At 45.3% G+C, this 20,350-nt stretch overlaps 1 protein-coding gene across 1 annotated transcript in view; it reads left to right on the top strand.

Annotated features, from left to right (window-relative positions):
• DDRGK1 (DDRGK domain containing 1) overlaps nucleotides 1-20,350 on the top strand; it is a 180,770-nt gene that overhangs the window by 40,905 nt on the left and 119,515 nt on the right. The gene's annotated exons all lie outside the window — the stretch shown is intronic.

Raw genomic sequence — 20,350 nt, 5'->3', positions numbered from 1 at the left:
TTTCACAGGTTGGGGGGGGGGTGTATTCTTTTAAGAGATTCACATAAAGTTTGTTTTACACATATGCAAACCTAGCAAACCTAGCCGAGTGGGAGCACAGCATAGGTGGGGGTAAAAGTTTTTATCACTCTCAAACAAGTATTTAATGCATAGTGCCCTGATGTACATTGGTATGTTTTCCAGAGCTTTCTCCTTGCATGTTTTGTTTTCCTGTCGGGCTTTGCCACAAAGTCTTGTTTTGTGTGGACCTTGTGAGATTAAGAATTTGTTCGGCCACATAGGATTGTGCCTTGGTTATTATGGGCTTGTATGTGATTCAGGCTTTCCTTAAGGTGATTTGGAGGGATAACAGATGCAGCTCCTGGAAGATAGGTGCAATGTTGTGGATTTCTTTGCCCGTTTGTTGAGAGGCGCTGCTGAATGCTGGATGATTCTCCGCTGTATCAAGGTAAATACTGGAAGGCCCAGGTGCTGATTGGGTTGGAGACGCCCAGGACCCCTATGACGGATCGGAAGTCTGAGGCTGGAATGAAGGGCTTGATCTTTTTACAGACGAATGAGCTGGTACTAGGCTGCAGTGGCTTTTTTGGCGTTCTGTGCCTTGAAGGTGATTTGGGAGCTTGAGTGCAGTTGGTGTCATTTCTGAGGAGTGAAATCCATAATTGTGGGGTCAAGCTCTAAGTATGCCAGTAGCATCCAGGCCTGAGACAGAAGCAGATATATTGCAACATACATTACAGCCTTCCTCTCCAGGGTTCATGTCTGCTTTTAAACCTAGACAGTCAAGGAATTAGTAAATTGGGACGGTTGTGTCTGCATGCTAAATGGACATACTTCTCATATGTGATTAAACCTGCATCCAAAACGTAATTCCTAATTATAAACTCACTTAAAAGTCCTACAGTTGAACCCTTACGTACTTCTGAAAACATAAGCGAAATTCAGTAGAAACTTTGATATACAGCAATTATTTGTTGGAATGCTCTATTGTCCAGCATCTCCCCTTACCAGTAATGGTACCACTGTAGTTAAGGAAATGCAGGATAACAATATCTTGAAGCCAGATAACTGAGGGCATGCATGACAGGTTGATGATAAACTGAGCAATGGGCCAGGAAACTTTGTTACCTTTGAAATGTTTCGTTTTCTTTTCCTGCTCTCTTAACCGACATTTGATTATTGGGTTCCCATTGGTGCTGGATAGTTGCACCTTTACTATAAGATTAAAAACATTTGTACTCCTTATTTTAACAGTTTATTTCTTCTGCAGTCCTTGGAATACTATCCCATACTGGAAGTCCGTCAGTGTTATTAGTTTACTTAAGATGGAGTCTCAAAAACATGTCTTGACCGAGTGCCCTATAATGGGCGTTAGCGACACAAAATATCTAGGTGAACACAACCACTGCCCTGACACTAAGACGCCTGACTTCTGGTGACGATGCTGTAATAACCAGAGAAAAAGCTTGCAGCTTGATCTCTATAGATAATGGATAACATCTGTAGTGGAATTTGTAATAGTGCTAAGGCCGTGTGTGGATATGCGCATAAAAATGGCCTGAAAATAAATCTTAAACTCAATTCATGGCGATAGGACAGAAGCAGTTTAAGAAGATCATTATGTAACAAAAACGACTACTACAACCCAGTCAGACAAAGGAAGTAATAAGGTCAATCTGGCACCCACTCCCATGCAATGTGCACTGTTTAATGCTAGATCCCTTCCAGCACATGCCACGGAAATACATGTTCTCATCACCAAACTTGACCTAGATGCCATAGCCATTACAGAAACATGGCTCCACGAAGCCTCGGGACCATCCCTCGCTCTAGCGCTACCACTAGGATATACCATTTTCCAACAAGATAGACCAAGTGCTAAATGTGGTGGGGTAGCCCTCGTAGCTAAGGAGTCCCTATCAATAAGACAAACCTCCTCACTTCTTGGAGAGAATATCGACTCTCTTTCAGTCAAGATTGCTATATCCCCCAACACCATCATTACTATGCACATGGTATTGTACAAAAGGACCGAATACCAAAAGTTCGACGCCCAAAAGTCCGACCCCTAATTTTCTGTATATATATATATATATATATATATATAAAAAAATTCAAATTTTTGGGAGTCGAACCGTGGGTTCGGTAAAATCATGCAGATCCTATGCACATAGCCTATCGTCTGCAAGGCCCGATAGCTGACTTCCAAGATAACCTAATCCACCTCCTGGGTGAAAATCTGAAAACCACCACAAAGTCACTTCGCTCAGGGGACTTTAATCTAGGTTTTAATGACCACAAAGAAAACCCCTCAAAGCACCTAGCTAAAGGAACTTGGCTTCCACCAAAAAATCTTCAACTCCACCCACTGCAAAGGGCGCTCCCTAGACTGGGTAGTGGACCATAACTGTCACGTGGATATCCACTCCAACACTGATCCACTTCTTCATCCCAACTAGCCCCAACACATCCATACCTATCCAACCTGCTCTAGCTAGAAGTGCACGGAACCTTACCAAAGAAATGATCCTTCCCTACCTAGATACGCCAGCGCTCAAGCACCCTCTCACCAGACCCTTCCGTGCTGGCTGAAATTTACAATACCACGCTCAAAACATCCATTGACGCCATTGCACCGCTAGAGAACAAAAAAAAGCTAAACAAATGAACCTTTCTAACTACTGGTTGTCAAACGAACTGAAAGAACTACGTGCTCTCAAGCGTAAAGCCCTGAGCAAATGGCAAGGATCCCCACAGGGCTCCACGCTGACCGCCTGCAGAACACTAGCTACTCAATACAAGAAAGCTATAAACCTAGCAAAAGCCTCCTCCTTCAATAACAGGATTACTAACACTACCTCTGAATCCATAGAACTCTTTGCCCTCTTCAAAGAATTGTGTATGCCAGTCACTAAAACACAATATAATTAAAGACGAAGCCTGGTGCGCCAGTGTGCAAACAGCACTGTTTAGCAAAATTGAACTCTTACAAAGATCAATGAACATCACAAGGACCACTCCAAATACAACGTTAAGGCACCTCCGACAGCAGGAGAAATGACAGTCTTCTCGTTTAGGGAAGTAACTGAGGCCGAAGTACTGGACACCTTACGTAAAATCATACCACCCAATTACAAAGGCGATGCCTGCCCTGAAAAGCTGGTCAAAGAATGTGTAGACGAAGTAGCCCCCTTCATTAAAACCTTCATTAATGCCTCATTCAAAGCTAAGTCCCTTCATGCCTAAAAGAGGCATGGGTCCGCCCCCTTCTAAAGAAAACCTTCACTAGACCCTGAGATAGCAAGCAACTATAGACCTATAACCACCGTCCCATTTCTGCTTAAAATACTGGATACAATGGCCTACATCCAAATATAGCAGTTTCTGGAAGACAACAATATCCTGGGCAAGAGGCAATCTGGCTTCCGACTAGGCAATGGGACAGAATCTGCCCTACTTGCCAGCACTTCTCCTTCTTCTAGATCTATGAGCCGCATTTGATCTCGTTGACCATGACATCCTTTGTAAACAACTCAAAAATGGAGCTCATTTCTCCCCTGAAGCCACAGCCTGGATCTCGTCTTTTCTAAATGGGAGACTTATGAGGGTCTTCTCTGAAACGGCCTGTGCAACTCCCACTACCATAAAATGTGGAGTCCCGCAGGGTTCCTGCACTGCACCAACTCTATATTGTTAAGGATTTCAATCAGCAGAAGCGCACCTTTAGTCTCGGCCTATTATGCAGGGCACGATTGAAATGCTTATGTTTTATATTAGATTCAATATTGAGATGGTACACCACTCATATCACACTCCCTTTTCAAATGCCCCCGGTCACAATGGACCATGAACCAGGCTGGTTGGTAAAATACAATATTTATTTAAAATTAAAAGAAATCATACACTTTTTAATATGGGGCAGCAATCAGCAATTGGGTGATAATGACCATAGAAATGTAAGCAATGCATTTAGTTTAACCTTCTATTAACACATCTACAAAACCAGGGAATAGGAACACTTTTTGATTTTAGGTAAGATAGCTCATGAGTTAGAATTTCCCCCTGCAATGTTTCCTCAATCCACAAATAATCAATTCTGAATGGATAAACAGAATCAGAAGGTAATCAGCAATGACAAACAAGAAATAGAATTGAAATCCGACCTTCCCTGCCCAAACGAGAGAAAAACGGATTTCAACCCCTGGCAAATGACACTCGGATATGGATGAATAATATGATGAATGTGTGCAAAAATTTTTGAAACAAATACAATTCTTCACTAAAGCAACAATGTAAAGGTACTAAAAATCACAAGCAATGGATTTAGCAAGAGCATATAGTTCGAAAAGTGAGTGGAAGATTTAAAACAGTTGACAATCAAAATGACACGTTGAAAACTTTGCCAATTTTCCCGTGTAAATTTACTAAAACGGTTTCTTTGGAAAACAGGGGAAATAGTGTAGATCATGTTTGTGTTGGGGTGTAGCTACAGATCATAGGTACAATATGGAAGTGAGTTATGCAAGATCTAGAAAGGTGCGTTTTGAGGAAAATGGAGCAGTGAAATAGGAAAGGAAATCCGTTTTGACAAGAACAGTTTTACTGTACATTAGAGAATGCAGGCTAGGATACCAAAGAAGGACACAGTAAGCTCCGGGGTTGATTGGGATTTCAACCCCAGTTCCCCAGCGCCCGCCCTGGCGGTACCAGTCCGATCACTCGAAATAGGATTAATAGTTTAGGATTTCACAAGACAAAATTACCAAAGAGATGGCGCTAGCACTAGCCATAGAAATCAATGGCAGGGTTACAAGAATGCTGACAATTTTAACAAGATATTGCGGTCAGGATAGGATAGCTTATGGATGGTATGAGAACAAAGACAAGATAGGCTATGGGTTTAGATGTAATATGGATTTCTACGGATTTCTATTGATTCTCACAGTTCACTTTAGGTTAGGATTTTGGACAGTCAGCGTTCTGGTCACCACACAGATCTGGTCCAACAAAGGACAGCCGGACAAAATCAGTGGGACAGGATCAGCTGGGCAGGGACTGGATACCAAAGGATAGTTCTGGAGAAGCCCTGGTGCAATAAGGGCTGATGGTGCTGTTTGGCTGTTAGGAAGGAAGGACTTGCTGATATCTTTCCAACTTAAATCGGAACTTATTTCACATTTTCCACGGCGGCCATGGCTGTAGTGCGCAGCTCTTCTAAAGACCTAAGAAACCTCCCTGGATCAGCTGCCTGATCAGCTGTTTGAGCACGTCTGCAGCATGCTACTTCTTAAGGAGCAGCCCACAGCCCTTGCAGCGAGAAGCCCTGGTGCGATAAAGGCTGATGGTACTGTTTGGCTGTTTGGGTGGATGGGGAATGGTAGCCTGTACTACAATCGAGGACGAGAAACGGGCCGGTCCACCGGCTGAACCCTGTGGCAATTTGCACGAGTATGGAGGAGGAAGGGCGTCTGCTCCGGAGTAACAGGCCAAGGGTGAAAGACCTGACGTTGAAGAGGCCTGCTTCAGCCTCTGACTGTGATTCGCTAGAACCAGGTAAGCGTACCCTCCTATTCCCTGCGTTACAACGTCCAGGGCGATCTGACCCGACTGCAACACAACTTCAAAAAATTCCAACTATCGGAAGGAAATCCACGAGTGGCATTGCATTTATAAGAACTAAAGCACATGACTTAGAGACCCAAAGGTTACACAATCCTTGCCTGTTTGACCTGGAGGAACCTGCCAATATAATGACCTCCTTAGCGGTCCCTACGGGGGCCCTCGTGGTCTCTCCACTCACCCCTTATAAGCCACCAATGGCAAACTCTGCAGTAACCACGGAGGAGAAAGCGTTACAGCTGGTTAATCGGACGGTTCACGCTATCGAGTGCCCCATGTACAGAGACAGTATGCCGTCTCAGTTAACGATTACAGCAGCCAATGGGCTAATGAACCCCCTATCACGGCCAAAAGCATGTCCCATCGACCTGGATGTTACATCCCTCCAAGAGGGCCAGGACGCCTGTCTTAGCCAAACAAGACCCAACGAGGAAAACTCATACATCCCAGCAACTCCTGGCAAAAAAGACAAGGGTGTGGGGAGATGGGGCATGTAGATCAGAAGCAAAGGGTAGTACAGTTCAAAGTCCACCCCCTGCAAATTGAAGTTCATGCTGCTCAGGACTCTCCTGCACTGGAAGATTTAATAGGCCTTCCCTTCTGCTCCCTGTCACTGGTACTGCAGGCCAACAAAAAGCATAATGATGAGCTGGCACCGGCTTTGCCCGAACCGACAAATCTGGACATCCTCCCGGATGATCAGAGTGAGGAGGTTGCTGGAGACCCACTGGACCAAAACACAAGCCACTCCAGATGCTTTGACATGGAGAGCCCATTGCAGGAAAATAAATGATCACCTACACCGACAAGTGAAGGTGGCGTTTCTAATCTCGTTGAAGACGCCGGAAGCGAAAAACCCCACACGGAGCCACAGGTCCAGCCTAAGCCACAAGACATGAAGGGAAGCGCAGTAAAAGGCAACATCCCTACAAAAAAGCAACAGAGTAATAAGACGACGAGACGTGGGACTGTAGGCAGATTCACAAATCGCAACAACAACCAACATCGTGAAACAACAGCTGCGAACAAAGGAGTTTGAAGCTTTCTTTAAAAGGAAATTTGACTCATACTCCGAAAAACAAATGGAACTCTCTGACGCTGAAATTGTAGAAGTGGCAGAGGGCCCAACAAATCGAGAATTTGAACACTAGGGCCCAGTACCCCCGACAAGCAGGACCACCGACAGACGGAACTTGACCTATCGAATCCACCAAATCAGGGGCATAAACCACCTCTAGCCTCAAATCAACTAAGATGGCACATCACTCCTAAAGCCTCAACTTCTGCGTCGGCTCCTCAAACTAACATAATTCCGCAAGATCTGCACCTGGAAGGGAAAGGACTTTCTTGTGGAGGGACACACAAAAGTAAGGCCCTACAAACGGCGCTCATTCCAATTAGTACAGGAGACAACAGGGGAAGCCAGACAGATTTGGGAGCCGAGATTGGGGTCCTTAACAAGGATCTAATCCAGCAGTCACCAGAAGATACCAATCATGTGATCCCCACAAACCTCCGCCTAGAGGATCACGTACGCAAGTGGGCCATAAATCGTAGCATAACAACCTTAGAGTCTGAGCCTATGTGTCGATCCATAAATGAGCAGAGACACTGTGACAGAATCTGCGATCAACCAGCTTACTGTGATCCAGGACGCAAACATAGGCGCTTGAGCGAAATTCCTCGCACACCAGCTAGAGAGTCTCCGGTAAAGAAAATAGACCGGATGTCAATCATATCAACAATCACCATTGCCTTAAATCCCTTTTGCAAATTGTATGAGGCATTGAACGAGACACAGAAGGACTATACTACGTTGCTAGCTATTCTGAGCACAAAATTAGCCTTTTTGGAAGGGTACATATCAGCAAATTTAAGAGAAAAAAGCTAACCTGCCCTATAACCCCCAAATCCACAACATCGACTCCTGCCTACGGAGACTTCGAGAGAACCGAGCAATTCACAGGCGGGCCCTTTCAATCTACAAGTTCGGGCCTGTTCAACGCAGATCCTGGAAAAACACACATGGACTCCACTCCGGTCTCAACGGAGTCCTCAAAAACAAGAAAGGAGACGGGGGCCAAGAGTCTGTCAACCCCTCCAGAAGTATGGAAGTCTCCACTAACGTTGACTCTGGCGACTCAGGCCACCAGCTTGCATTGAGTTTAGCGACCCAAAATGTAAGCAGTGATTCAAGACCGAAAGGAATCGGCCACAAAAACTCGATTAAGAGTAAAGTTACAAGCACATTGCAAGACACTCGGAAAGAAACACTGTGAGTGTCATTTGGGATTTTTTCCCAAAAAGCACTGACAATTGAATCGTCCGCCTCGGGATCAACAAACATATTTAGTCTAAAAAGCCAAGTAGAAACTTCAAAAGCATTGTTGAATAATCATCTAAAAAAACTGGAACTGCACAAAAAAAAGACAACCTTAGAGTCTCAAGGTGCAAAGTATCAGGACACAAACCAAGAGAGCGACGGAGTGAACAAAGATACGGCATCGGAAGCTGACTACGAGTTTCTATCAATTGATCTTATGAACATGAGTACTTACTCAGTAGAAGACTCGGACTCTGAATTGCCAGCTGATCAGCCATTAAAGAGAAAAATTGACCACACAAAAGCAGAGACTGTCACTCAAGAACCCCCAGCGAAGCTACCATTCACTGAAGGTAGAATACCAACTGCTAAGAAGCCCGCAAATGATTGTAACGCCACAGAAGGGCATGGACAATCACCGGAGCGGATTACAAAGCGTCCCAAGCAATCCAAAGGGACAAATGAAAAGAGCAAAACTACCCACAGGGAAAGTGGCAATGACACCAATCGGAGAATGAGAACAGAACCCGCTAAACAAATCAGGAGAATATCCCCCTCAATCTGGGGGACTCGCGCCGTTCATCACCGACAAATTGGTCATGGAAAGCAACTAAGGAAAATAGAAATCTAAGATGTTAGCCACCAGAGAGGAAGGAAAAGGCAGCCAGGATTGGTTTTCTCTCGACCCAGCTCCAAAAACCACCAGATACAACACTCAATCTAGGCACTTGGAACACAAGAGGTTTTAGCCACCTAACTTCCAATAACGGTGTCAATCTGGGAAGCTTTGACCTTTTTTGTTTCCAGGAGACCTGGCTTTGTGCACAACTAACTCTCGAGGGATATGATATCTCTATCTCCTGCGCAAAAAAAGGACTAAAGGGGCGTCCCCGATCGGGACTTTGTTGTAAAGTGTCTTTTGCTCTTGAGTGGAATTCTACCTCGTAGAATTCCACTCTTTCTGTGATGTCATGTTTACTTCTGTTCAGAGGGGAGATTCCACGAAGAGTCGTTAGAAGCTATAGTGAAGAGGTGCTGTGTAGGCTGAGTACTGCTGGCTCAGGCTGGTTACCAATAAAAGATCTTCACTCACCTGCATTGTATGCCTCCTTATTACACTGGCGACGAGAGTAAGTAGGAAGGTCCATGACCAAGAGGAGGCTCAGAGAAGAATATTGGTGGCCCCGAATGGACGCTGATGTGGAGGATGTAGTGAAGGATTGTGCGGCCTGCTCCATTAGCGACAAGAGCAAAGTTCAAACTCCCCAACCCATTTATCCTGTGGCAGTGCCCCGTGAAGTATGATCCAAGGTGGCGCTTGACATAATGGGCCCCATAGATTCATTGGGTGGGGGGTCTAAGATTTATTGTGGTCTTGGTGGATTACACGTCCCGATGGGTTGAAGCCACAGCTTTGGCTACTGTTACTGCCCAGAAAGTGGTGGAGTTCCTCTCTGCGGTGTTCGACAGGGAAGGCGTGCCTGCGGGGCTGGTGACTGATAATGGCGCCCAGTTTGTGTCGGAGTACATGCAAAGGTTTTTGCATGATCTTGGTATACGTCATCATAGGGTTGCATTGTATAACCCACGGGCTAATGGTCTGGTAGAACGCATTAATCGTTTGGTCAAGGGTGCAGTTCAGTTGGCCCTTGCCAATGGTCTTCCCTGGGGGAGAGTGGTATCAGAGTCACTGAAAGCATACAGGCTTACTCCTTCCGTTTACACTGGTCCTTACCCTTCGAGTTGATCCGAGGGAGGAAACCTGGCTCCAAATTGAGAGTTCCTGCCCTGGGTGGTGGGGTTCAATCACAAGTGGATATGCAAGGAGTCTTAGATCGAATACGGTGCAGGCAGCAGCGGTTTCTGCAGGAACAACTGGCCCGCAGGAAGCCCTTGCCGGGCAAGGTGGGTGATTGGGGCCAGATTAAGAATCCAGGTTTGCAGCGAAGCGACTTAGCAAGTATATGAAACCACATTTAGTTGTCAAGTGTGGTCGTGGTTACGTCAAGCTTGAAGATGGCTCCAGATGGAGTCTCAGGCGTGTGGTTGTGGTGTACATGTTCAAAATCGATTCTGCTGGTGGTGCGTGGGGGGAGCCTGATTGCGCTGCAGGCGATGCTGGGGCGATGGTTGAGTGTCCCTTGCCATGCCCTTCTACATATGGGGAGGCTGCTGATAAGGTGCCTCCTATGCTGGCCCCTTCCCACAATTGTGAGAATGCTCTTGTTCCGGTGTGTCAACGTGATGAGGAGGCATCCTCCCTTACTGGGCCGTCTGTCTCTGCCCAGGGTCATTCTCATCCTGTCAGGGTGAGGAAGGTTCCTTCTAAGTACAATGATTATGTTTTGGGTGCCAAAGTTCGTTAGCACTTTTCTAGTTCATAGGTTTTCCCTCCTTTGAGCTACATTAAGGTCCTTGTTCTGGTCCTCATCTTTCTTTCCCTCCTCTAGCTGCATTCTGGCTCTCATTATGTGTTGTGTTGAATGTGTGTGTTGGCTGTTGTGTGTGTTGCGGTAGCGTGATTAGCTGTGTGTGTGTAGTTGTTTTGCCGTCAGTTGTGGGTAAAGGGGGGAGAAGTGTTGTAAAGTGTCTTTTGCTCTTGAGTGGAATTCTACTTTGTAGAATTCCACTCTTTCTCTGATGTCATGTTTACTTCTGTTCAGAGGGGAAATTCCATGAAGAGTCGTTAGAAGCTGTAGTGAAGAGGTGCTGTGTAAGTTGAGTACTGCTGGCTCAGGCTGGTTACCAATAAAGGATCTTCACTCACCTGCAGTGTATGCCTCCTTATTACAGACTTCTCACCGCAGTACACAGAGGATGCGGCCTCTCAGTTAAGACCTGTCTTCAAGCCACGGAATTTACGTTAGCAACCATCTTAGAGTGACAGCAACCGCGGACCACTGAGGGGCCGGCCAAAATTGAACTTATTCTCCTGAACCCGTAAACCCGTATTGGAATCCTATTGCAATAACCACCAAATCCTTTAAAGAGAGTATGGCAACGCTAATAGAAGATGCACGGGATAACTTTGATAATTAAGTCCCCAGTCGACTATCAACCACTGTTACAGGTTTATAAGAAAGCCACAAACTCAGGGAAACCAAAAGCTCAATCTCACCTCCACAAATTCAACAGTTAGTGGAGCAACGCAGGCTGGTAAGGAAAGCAAAAAGACTGGCCTCCAAGTATAAGACAGTAGAATGATATGCAGAAGCTTTGGAGGAGGTCAAAAGGTACAAAGCATGGCTGAGACAACATTGTGCAAGTTTATACTAACATGACTCAGAATTAATGCGTAGAACATTGAGTGGCAAGTCATCTTCAGCCTTTTGGTCACTGATTAAGAACCCAATGACCACCTCAATAAATCAACTCCAGAATAACGTGGAGGAAACAAAGTGGACTGATCATTTTGCCATTCTATACAGAAAGCCACCAAACAAACCTAGTTCCACACCAGCGTCGGTACCCTTGCGGGTCCACTGGGACCTATAAGACGACCCGGAAACCATCGTGGACAATATAAAAAAGTTAAATAATTCAAGAGCATGGGGCCCTGATGGGATCTCCAACCTGGACCAAAAACAAAACCCAGAGGCGTGGGCTGAGTTTATAAGTAGGGTTTTTGATAATTGCAAGAGGGCAAGACAAATCCCTTCCTCTTGGAAAAAAGCTCATATTGTCCCGATTTTTAAGAAAGGTGCTAGAGACAACCCCAGGCACTACAGGCCAATTGCTTTTCTCAACACTATAGGCAAAATGTTTGGATCATTGGCTTTGGACAAGTTTCAAGAGTGGGTTCAAGAAAGTAACACGGCAGACCCAATGCAAGTGGGTTTTGTAAAAGGACTGGGGACCTCGGCAAACATCCTTCCAATGTATATCCTCAAGACGAGATGCAAGGAAAATAAACCACCAATTTTCTTGGCATTTGTTGACCTGGTCCAGGCGTTTGACCAGGTCAGCAGGGAAGCGTTATGGGGTAAATTGAAGGCAAACAACTGTCCAGAAACTATCTTGGAACGAATTCAAGCCTTGTACACAGATACATCTATCCAAGTGAGGTTGAACAATGTAGGTCTCTTATCAACTGAAATAAGGACAAAAAGAGGCGTGAAGCAGGGGTGCCCTTTGGCCCCAGCACTATATAACTCTTACACCAGCGATTATAAAGATCACGAAAGCGAAGTCAGAATGTTTCCTCCCCTCTTGGGTGATGACAAAATCTTGAGAACCATATATGCAGATTATATCATTCTGATGGATATGACCATGATCGGCCTACAGCGACAGTTGACAAATCGGCAAAAATATCTGAATCATAACAACTTAGAACTTAACAAGGACAAAACAAAAATGATGTCCGTTGATAAAAAAATTAGAACAAAGGAAAAAATGAAGATCTGGCTCGATGGGGACCTGTTGGAAAAGGTGGACCACTTTCGGTACCTGGGAGTAATAATTAGTAACAATGGAAAGGAAACCCCCATGCAGGAGCACCTTTACGGGAAGACAAAAGCCCTTATACCTCAAGCAATAACTATCAATAAGAAATACGGTTGCTTCACATTGATCCCTACCATTAAATTCTATAAGGCAAAGGTGGTTCCTAGCCTGACCTACGGGGTGGAAGCCATGCCATCGCTACCGGACGACCTTTGGCCCAAACTGGAAGGGCTCTTTTGGCACCATGTTTCGCATCTTCCAAACTCAACCCCCGTGGCAGCGATTCGTAAGGAATTGAGCCTTACGTCGTTAAAATCTACAGTAGCCATAAATAAGTTGCTGCTCTACAGAAAATTACTTCTACCCAATCCACTGAAGATCCTGAAGGAGATACGTAACGAACTAACAAAAGGAACATGCAAAATACTATCAATCTGGGGAGAAACCAACTGTGCTCTTCTGAGGGATATAGGCAGCTCAGAGGAAGAGCTGATAAGCAACCCCACCAAGGTTTGCAGGCGTCTGCTTCAGGCAGATTGGATTACAATCTTGGAGGAAACAGTAAAACGGAAACTGGCATCATTCTTACCACACATTCTGATCAATCTCAATGAAGTAAGGACTTACCTGGCAATTTCTCCCAATCGTTCAATCCGGCAGAGTTTCTTGAGGATCCGGATGAATCTGTTATTGACTAATGAAATTCTGTCAGCCAGAAGCCAATCAAGCGTAAACCACTGCAGATTTTGTAACACGGAAGTGGTGGAGAGCATCAAACATCTTCTTCTGAATGCTTAGGCATGTACCAGGCAAGTACAGCACACCTGAGCCCCTTATTCCAAGACTTACGTTGTTTTGATCAAGATGAATGGTGGGCCAGGCTAATGAGCGGGGAGAAAGTCAGGTGGGTGGTGGCGACTGTCCCCGGAAGGGCAGACCTAGAAGAGTTGAAGGTGTTTATCCACTGCCCATCTTGATCGAGACAATTGTGATGGACCTTGGTGGTAAATGGGAACAGGAATTTGGAACGAAAGTGCAATCAAATTGAAGGTGAATTGACAAACACGTAAGTCACACGCAAACTTGAAATCACCTAATTTCAAAGTGGAAGTTCTTGTTCTGTTTTGTTAAGAAGCAGGAAAAACGAAAGGAGGACTAACAACAAATTTGGTACATTTTGTAAAAATTGAAAAGTCAATTAAATCAAATTAAAATAAATTAAAATAAATATTTCTGGTCACCGGATGGCACAGGTTTGCTGGATGGCAGGATTGCAGCAAGCAGTGTGTGGCAGCAGCATGCATTGAGTGGGATCAGGATGCTTCCCCAAAAACACCACAGCTTTTCCCTTGGTTTATTTGGGAATTTTAGTCATTTTCAGATTTGAGGCCTTACTGTGAATGGGACCAGCAATGCCTTGGTTTTGCAGTGGACCCTGGAGCAGGATCGGCAATGTTTTTGCCTTGTAGTTGGAGTCTGGATCTGGAAGATGACGGGTACAGGAACGCAGCGCAGGAAATCAAGAAGAGTGTGTGTCTGGAGTCCTGTCAGGGACCCTTTATATAGAACAAAGTGACACCATTGACTATATTGCTGGGCGGGTTTAGCTAAGCGTGCCCTTAAACAACTGTATTGGACAATCAATGTTGGTTGCCTCCCCTGGGTTGTACCCGGTTTATGAGGTTGTATTTTATGATAGAAAAAGACTTCCCACAGACCTTTTTGCCAAAAACTGTCATATCAGTATTTACACTTTTGTACAATGGTGACACCTTAATAAATTGCATAATCAGGTCACATATGTTATGTAAAGGACAGCCGTCCAATCCTGCAATCTGTGAGACATTAATTTGGACGGTTACTACTTTTTGATCATTTTAAGCGTGAAAAGTTCAGCCTAAAATTCCATAACTTTATACATATGTGGGGTTGATCATAAGGTATGTAAGTATAAAAAGGTACATTTGCAACATGGATGCTTTCCCTGTAATCTGTCATATTTTGTAACTTCTGTTCCCCATGCGGCAATGAGTTCTACCAAGTCTTACAAGAAAGCCCATCACATTTAATTTGAAAATGCAAACTTTTTACATTTGACTAATGCTTGCTGCAGAGATAAAATGTCTTTAAAGTTTATTTATAAAATAGTCTTTAGAAGCTAATGGCAGTTTTTGTTCCTGTGTCCATTTGTTTTCTTTAACTTCAACTGCTGCCAACTGTCACTTCCTTCAGCATTGAGGGGGTTTCTCAGCTTAATTGAAGTTTTTATTGCCCCTTCACACTTCATTGGTTAGTGTCCCAGGACTTCCATTGTCCCAGCATGGAACACAGACAAATGTCTGACAAGCGTGTGAACTTTCTTTGTCCTGGCCCATTCAAGGTTTTTCAAGCTGGCATTTCTCACTTACATGTCCTGGAAGTTTATGGTGTGCCTCCCTCGCTAGGGGGAAGTTTCAGGGCTGGCACTTGAATAACTGTTATTTTTTTTGGAGCTTGCAAACTCAGCCCATGTATTTTAATCTTTCTTTTCTTATTTTGAGTCTTGGATTAAAACAAACCTGTGGAATAAAAATAGCCTATGTGTCTATTATCACCAGCCACACACCCCTTCACATTGGTAGGTAATGGCAGGCTTTTCTTCAACACTTTAATTTTTAAATAGGCCACTTTTCTTCTTAAATTCGGTTTGGCATCTGTCTTTCCAATATGGTTTACACGCAGTCTGGACAAGGCAAAGGTCTCCATAATATTGACATGTGTACATACAGCTCTGATTCCTTTTCAAACTGTGATTTGACGCTTTTTAGCCAAAGTTAAGCACTTTTCCATGTTTGATGCATTACAGCTTTTGTTGGTTTTCAGGTTTTGGCTGGCACAGCCTGTCATTCTGGAATAAGGCTTGGTTTTGCTGAGTGACAGTGGGGATATGCATGGGCATGGCAGGGCCTTATTAATCACAGTGGTTGGAGGAAGAACAGATGGAAATATTGTCAGAGCAGCATTTTTAAAGGTGAAAAAGTGTTTCTTCTCAATGGATAGTTTGGCTTTTGCCGCAAAGCAGTGCTGCCTTTTTCACTTGATTCCATTTCTATGTTTCAGAACACACAGGCATACTTTTTCAGTGTGTCCCCTTGTTCCATGTTGCCTGAAGTGTGCTGGTAGGATGGTGCAGCCATCTATTTGTTGCTGCCAAAATGCAGTTTTGAGGTCCTGGTGCGCACAGGAGCCAGCGCAGCCAGATTGTGGTTGTTTCTGCCCAAATGCAGCTTAGTGATGTGGGGCAATGCCGTTGAGTGGTTCAATATATCCCACTCATTCCCCCCCCGACTTCTCCTGGGCTTTCAAGTCGAGGGAGAGTCGGGCAAGTGGGATTTCTTCCTTGGACAAGGCAGTATCAGGCACGTATGAGTCCTTCTTTCTTCAGAGAACGGTGCGTCCTGCTCCTCTTGTTGTCTCTGGTCGGAACGTGGCACGACACCCCAGCTTCCTCTTGGATCTTCCTCTCATGGTGTGGAGAGACACTTCCAGATCTCCTTTGGTTCCTCCCTTCAAGGTTGCCGGGGAGGTCCTCCTTGGTCTTTAGACAGGCGCACCCAGTACGAATCTATGAAAGAGAACATAAACCGGTTACGACAATTTCCCACTAACTGCCCACCAATTTGGGTTGGCAGCAGTGGTATACGAAAGCATTTAATAATAACAAATGATAATGAAGAAAATACTCCCTGTTACATGATCATATTTATAAATCCTATCGGCTCCCTTCTGGTTTTTCTTTTCCTTATACTCATATTTCCGATGTCTCCTCTGTTTGTTTCTCTCTGGGTTCCTCAATTTGTTGCAAAGTGTGCCTAGCGTGACAACTCTTTAGCTGGTTAATATGGACCCATTTCTCTTCTGTCAATTCGCCTTTGGGGATGTGGATTCTGTAGGCGACAAGTGAGATTTTTTCTACAATTTCAAAAGGTCTTCGCCAGCTAGGCAAAAATATGCGCTCTTTGGTCTGGTTCGTTTGGAAATTGTACAAGTAGACCCTGTCTCCTACTTGGTATTCCTTTTTTGGTTGTTTTTAGATCATACTGAGTTTTCATTCTCTCTGCCAATCTTTCTAGATTCTGCTGAGCATACGCAAAACCATGTTGAAGGTATTTTTTTAGGTTCTCAATATACTCATGAGTTATGGAGGCGTTAATCAGTGTCTGCTCCTGTGTTCTATAGAGCAGATGTGTCATGATCTCTGCTTCCAAAAGGTCAGGATTTTCCCAACTCCCTTGGAAGCAGATCCATAACCCAGGTTCCGAGTGCCAACCAGTCCCAATTGGGACCTTTTGGACCCAGTCCTGGCGCCAGTGGCACCAGGCTCATAAATATGCCCAGTCCCAGCGCTGGAAGCGCCGGGCTCATAATGCTTGGGTGGACTTACCTGCAGCAGACCATGCTGCTTACTTGCCTGCCAGTTGAGCCTCTGATCCTCTTCTGTTTGGAACTACTTTTCCTGTTGGGTGGGGCAGGAGCCACTCCCTAGATTCAGAACACTGGAACTCTTCTGGAAAGCAGGAACTCTTTTCTTACCTAGGCGTGGCTGTGGAAGGAGACACCTAAGCACTACAGGAGGCTATTTAAACCACACCCGATGGATGAATCTTGCTTTGCGTTATTCTGCATCCTCTGCAGCAGAACGCTCATCGTGTCTTCTGCATCTGATCCTGGGCCTAAGGAAAAAGGCTTACCATCCTGAATCCAGTCTTCAGCAACACCTATAAAGACAAGAAAGAACAGGTTAGCATTACGGTCTTTAGTGACAGCTCTTCACTTACCTGGTCCATCGGCTGTCACCAACGCCTCGCGCTGCATCCCGCATCTGAAAGACAAAACAAGGAGCGTTTAAAGACATTGGGGAACTTTAATACTCACGTGCCATTACTCCTTTCCACATCTAACCAAGTGGGTATTCCGGCACCCTGCAGCCGCTCCGAACTTGTACCTGCAAAATAAAAAGACAGTTAGAGCGCATCGTGAAGCAGGCAACAAGCGCTTACTTACGTGATTCCAGGCGCTTCTATTCATCACACGGGCTCCATCTTCAACTCACTTCAGCCCGTCATCCGCCATCGCCGGAACCCTGCAAAACAAGAGACATCATTACTAAAGACTTTAAAGACATTAGAATTACTCGAAACTTACCGTTCGTGCAGTAAACGACGGACAGCAGTCCTCTGAGGTCAAGAGGCCTGCTCAGTGAAGAAACTGGTTACAGCACCCTGCCCCGAAGCAGATGGAGAGCACAGCGTTCACTTACCTAAGGTGAGAGCGTTAACCTTTGGGGTTCTACAGGAGAAGAGAAAGGGAAGAAGAGAGAGACATTCAATAACCCAGTTCCTTAATCCCATATTTTCTATCTGCAGACATCTTACCCTTCGAGTCAGACATACAGTGCACAGAGGTCCAGCCCAAAGAGCCAGCCGTGTGTCACACATCACCTTTGAAGATACGGTATACGCCCAGTCAAGACCGGCGCCTCTACGGGAATCAGGTGAGCGTTACAAGATGCTGAGGTAGCACCATCCTTCGTCCAGTCATCAGCTCAAATGGAGACATCTTAGTTGCAGAAGAAGGTGTAGAACTGATGGCCATCAGGACAAGCGGTAATCGGATGTCCCAACTTGGCCCAGAGTCTGCCACATTTTTTAAAATGCTCACAATGGTTTTATTGTACCTCTCAACTCCACCACTAGAGGGCCGCCGGTATGCAATGTGAAGTTTCCTTTTTACCATAACTATCTCCCACATCTTTGTCATCAGTTCGCTGGTGAAGTGACTACCTCGGTCTGACTCAATCCTTTGGGGTAGGCCAAAACGCGAGAAGATATGATTGATCATCAGAGCAGCTGCTGTTTCTGCCTTACAATTTGGGGCCGGGAGACATTCCACCCATTTGGTAAACAAGCATGTTACGGTTAGTTCTGGAGGGGAGCTCGGTGTGTGAGTGAAGTTGGCTGAAATTGTGCACACACAAGACACTCCTTCAAGTATTGATCAAGGTCCTGCCCCATGTGTGGCCAGTATGCAACCTCTCGCAAGATTATAAAGTGTGGAACCCCCGATGACCGGCTGTGGCTGCATCATGGGCGTGACTTAGCATCAGGCTTCGGAATGATGTAGGGACCACCAACTGGTCACAGCCAGATATGGATCTCCTTACCAACAACTGTCTTGGATTCTGAACATTTTTGGACATTTGATCAACACCCCGAGGTCCTCTTTCCAATGTAATCGGTATCCGTCTTGGAAAAGTTCTCAGGGTCCTCAATGTGTTGATACAACTTCACAATCCCCTTTCTTGTGCCGTGATTAAATCCGCATCTGGGGTCTCCTTACTCCATTGGGCAGTTGAGGGTTCATTGTGAGCATTTGTCTGGGACCTAGTGATAGCAGTGACCTGGATTTCCCCCAACAGGGACTCGATCGCAAGGAGCACCCCCTGGATGGCTCTGGTTTTGGCCAGCTGATCACCTATGTCGTTTCCAGTTTTGTCTAGCCCCTCTATTCTGGAATGACCCTTGATCTTCTTCCAATAGATGGTCATCCCACTAGAGGTGACCAGATCATCAATATTTTGGATGTGTTTGCCATGTTTAAGCGGTTTATTATTCGCACATAGCATGCCTCTGGTTTTCCAATTAACCAGATGCGCCACAAACCTGTTCCGGACATAATCTGAATCAGTGATTATGACCAGTTCATGGAGTTGGTGTTGGATGGCATTGAGGATGCATCAATTCTGCCACCTGACTACTACGGGGACCGATTTTTTTTTTTTCTTTTTTTTTTACCCAGCAGAGGGTTCCGGGGCATCATTCACGCACGCATTCCCAACGCCGCCCACTAGTTCCTTTTCCCCCGTTGTTGTCAACATGGTAGGAGCACCCGCCCACATAAACTGTGGGCATTCCCTCGCACTTGTCTTCTTCATAGACTTTGTGCAGGGAATTCAGGTACGCCTCCATGTTGTCCTGGATTTTAAGACTTTCGTCCTCGAGACAGTTTTCTCTGACACAATCATGCAAGTCAGCCAGACCTTGCGCGAGGGCCCTCTTCTTGTTTTGGCCATATCTGACCTCCACAGGAAAGCCTTGCATTGACAGAATCCAGGAAGTAATTCTGGAATTACTCACATTGCCGGCCAGAATTCTGTCACTTTCGAGATATTGCAAAGGCTGGTGGGGAGTCTCCACTATGATGTGTTCCCCCTGGATGAACGGGCGGTAATTTTTCAATGCCCACGCCGTTTCCAGGAGTGCCTTCTCACAATCGTTGAATTTTTCCTCCACAGAGGATAAAGTCTTCCTTGCATAGGAGATTACTTTATTGACCTAGTCATGCTTTTGATATAATACTGCTGTCAAGCATGTATTCGAGAACCCTGTCTCCAAGAAGAACTCCTTGTTTTTGACAGGGTAAGCTAGACAAGGCGCTTGTGAGAGGCTTCTTCTGAATTGCTTTACTTCCTCGGCTTGCTCTGGACCCCACTCCCACTTGACCCCCCTTCAACAGATGGATCAGGGGTCTTGTGATCTCTGCGTAATCCTCAATGAACTTCCTACTTTAGTTAGTCAGTCCAAGGAGGCTTCTTAGCTCACGCAGAGTTGTGGGGTCTCTCAGTTTTCTTCTCCTGAGGACATAGACCCTCAGGAGTTATCTCATGCCCCAAGAAGTTGACACGGGTCCTGCACCACTGTGCCTTTTGAAAGGAGAGTTTTGCTCCAGCAACCCTCAACTGTGTCAGAACATAACGGATTTCCGCTATGTGTTCCTCCACAGTTGAGCTTTTTATCAAGACATCATCCACATAGGCCAGGTTACCCCTTTCACCCAAATCGGGCATGGTCTTATGAAGGAAGATGTTGAATTTGTTGCCAGAGTTGATGTATCCGAACGGAGTCCGGGTCCATGTGTATTGCT

The sequence above is a fragment of the Ambystoma mexicanum genome, chromosome 6q, assembly GCF_040938575.1.
Source record: "Ambystoma mexicanum isolate Mex_15411 chromosome 6q, UKY_AmexF1_1, whole genome shotgun sequence".
NCBI classification, from domain to species: domain Eukaryota; kingdom Metazoa; phylum Chordata; class Amphibia; order Caudata; family Ambystomatidae; genus Ambystoma; species Ambystoma mexicanum.
This window is presented reverse-complemented; position numbering and strand designations above follow the sequence as displayed.